Source organism: Etheostoma spectabile, chromosome 15 (genome assembly GCF_008692095.1).
Source record: "Etheostoma spectabile isolate EspeVRDwgs_2016 chromosome 15, UIUC_Espe_1.0, whole genome shotgun sequence".
NCBI classification, from domain to species: domain Eukaryota; kingdom Metazoa; phylum Chordata; class Actinopteri; order Perciformes; family Percidae; genus Etheostoma; species Etheostoma spectabile.
The window spans coordinates 27,865,717-27,868,596 of record NC_045747.1 but is presented as its reverse complement, the minus strand read 5'-3'; the positions used below and the strand labels follow the sequence as shown (position 1 = coordinate 27,868,596).

Here is a 2,880-nt window from a genome sequence, read left to right as displayed (position 1 = left end):
GAGGCCCCCAGGAGGCATCCTTACCAGATGCCCCGAGACGCCAGCCCCCTCTCGTGAGGAAACCCATTTTGGTCGCTTGTACCCTTGTGAATCTCTAACTCAAACTGGACTACCTGGTTCTTACTTCATCGTCTCACAAGGCCCTGAAACAAGAAAGCTGCACCAATGCAGCCACCATCAAGCAGCAGCTGGGTACCAAATTAGCACCCGCCCTTTGCCAAATGAGTAAAAAATATCTGCATTTGCAAATAAAATAATAGGAAGCTGAACATAGCCGGTTTCTAAATTAGGCCTACTTCCCTACAAATTCTAATCAACGCAACACATTTGCTTTGCATAGTCTCTGCACAGTGGTGGTGGCACGCAACGCATGACAGTCAATATTTGTAGCGCAAAGCTTTTGATGACCCTCCCTGCCCCCCACTGATAGGCTTGCGCTTACTTTATCAAGCCAGGTACCACAGAGGAGGATGTCGCTCCGTAAAGAGAGAGTCTGCGAGTACTGTATGTGGCGGCACATTGCCAGGGTAAATCAACCTAAGAGGAAAAACAAAGAGTGCTTTTAAAGAAGGGTTAAAGAAGGGCAGCAGGTCGGACTCAAACCCGGCCCGCTGCAAAGGACCCAACCTACATGGGGCGCACGCTCTTACTGGGTGAGCTGGAGGTCGCCCCTGGTTTGAGACAGTCTACAAAATGACTGAAGTGACTCACAAAGACGTGGTGAAGACAATAAAGTAAAATCAGAAATCTTGAGTAACTAAACACACCTACATTTATCCCTGAATCAATTCACAACAAAACAAACTATTTTCTCCGTCAAACTAGAAACTGGACTGATATTACTTTCGATATACAAAACAAAGCATCTAGAAGCGTTCCCATTAGATAAAAAATTGCTGATGCTACAATTCCCCCGCTCTAATGCAAGCCTAATCATTTCAGCTTTGGCTCCAAACTTCTACAGGAAACCGCTTCCCTTCCAAGTCGGAGAGTTCTTGAATCAGAGCCAGTGGGAGATTTCCAAACATCAAAGCAGAGCTGGAGAATTGTTCCTTTCCCCCCCCCCCAGAACTGAAATAACACCAGATTTCACAAGAAGAAATATATACATGTGGGCATGTAGACAGTCTGCTCTCAATGAGACCTCTCATCAAGCAAAACTGTCTTAATTACACTATCAAAGGGAAAGATCAGATATATTTTAGCTGCAACAATGTGATTTAATATCTCTGGCATAACTCACCCCTATATTTTACTTACCACTATACTCTACAGACAAACCCCTGAAGAAATGTCACCGTTGTGACTAGAGCCCGACCGATATATCGGCGGGCCGATATCATCGACCGATATCGGGCATTTCCCGATTTATCTGTATCGGCATTTTTGTTTTGAATTTTCATTCCTCCGAAGAATTTATAATGACAAATAAATGATAGTATAGCATAGTTTGTCCACCAAAGGGTGCTGTACAACGCCCCTGTTGGCAACATTGATTATTTTCTTTGTTAATGTGTTTCTGTTCAAAGTTTCATATCTTAAGTTTGTATTTTTAGACATTTTATTTATCAGAACTTTAGAATATTTTGATGTTCCTCTGTTCTGTTGTGACAATAAAACAAATTCTTATCATATTAGTGAGAAGTCATAAATAACTACAAATGACTAATATTAGGGAACTATGTTTTGTTACGCGTTTCTGGATTTTTTGATTTTTTTAAATTTTTTAATCGGCTGATGTATCTGATTTTTAAATAACCAAATATTCGTATCAACCAGAAAAATCCTTTAATCCGTCGGTCGACCTGTGAACACCTAATAATCCAGACTCATGATAATTCCATATTTTCCCACTGTTAACTCCGTCAAAGATATACAGCGAACATAGTTTGCTGTCATTTTCTCATCCATGGACTCTTTATTACTGATGAGCACTAAGACCATGTTCAGATAGAGACCACTGTCCTCCTGCTGTGGGGACGCCGGTCAAGAGGGCGCTAGCAAAGACGTCTTTCCTGGGCCAACAGGAGCAGCAATGTAATCAAGGCTGCACAATATGTTGTTTTTTTTATCGTTATTGTGATTTCAAGTGCCGCAATAAGCACATCCCGAAAGGCTGTGGCATATAGCTAAAGACAGACTGAGATTTTTTTTATTATTTAGTGCTGCCTTTTTACGTTCAATGTGTTCAGTACAAGGATGTCTGAAATGATTTCCAGTTCGTTGTATTTTAGCGGAATACTGAAAGCAGCAGAAGAGAGAACACTTTAATATTTGTTCATTTATTGTAAGTAATATAATTATTACATTTTTGAACAACGTTGCCGCATATCATATACATTTTCCTCTTTTTGTGCAGCCCTACATGTATTGTAACGTGACCTGGCAGTACACTGCGGCCCATCAAATACATCCACACACATTCCTGGTAGAGCCCGCTTGATATAGGATTTTTAAAGCCGACACCGATACAAAAATTTGGTTAATAAAATATCTGATATGCCAATATATTGGCCGATATACCTTTAAAAAAAAAAAAAAATCCAGAGACGCGTAACAAAACTTTAACAGATTTCCCTAACATTAGTTATTAGTAGTTATTTGAGTTTGCGCTAAGATAATATAATTTGTTTTATTGTCACAACAGAACAGAGGAACATATACAGTATGTGTATTTATATAAATATATATATATTTTGGAAAATGCCTAATATCAGACCGCCGATATATTGGCCGGGATCTAATTGGAGATGACAAGTTTAACTGACGCGTAACCGCGATCATCTACGTGGGAACATTTTTAAATGACTGGAGCAAGGGAATGACAACGACATAACCAATCACACTATGATAGACGCTCCACTTAGCACCAACTGCAAG

General features: G+C 40.0%; 1 protein-coding gene across 1 annotated transcript in view; it reads right to left on the bottom strand.

Annotated features, from left to right (window-relative positions):
• The window catches only part of ccdc102a (coiled-coil domain containing 102A), a gene marked incomplete in the record, with an annotated part of 104,233 nt that overhangs the window by 78,770 nt on the left and 22,583 nt on the right, over window positions 1–2,880 (bottom strand).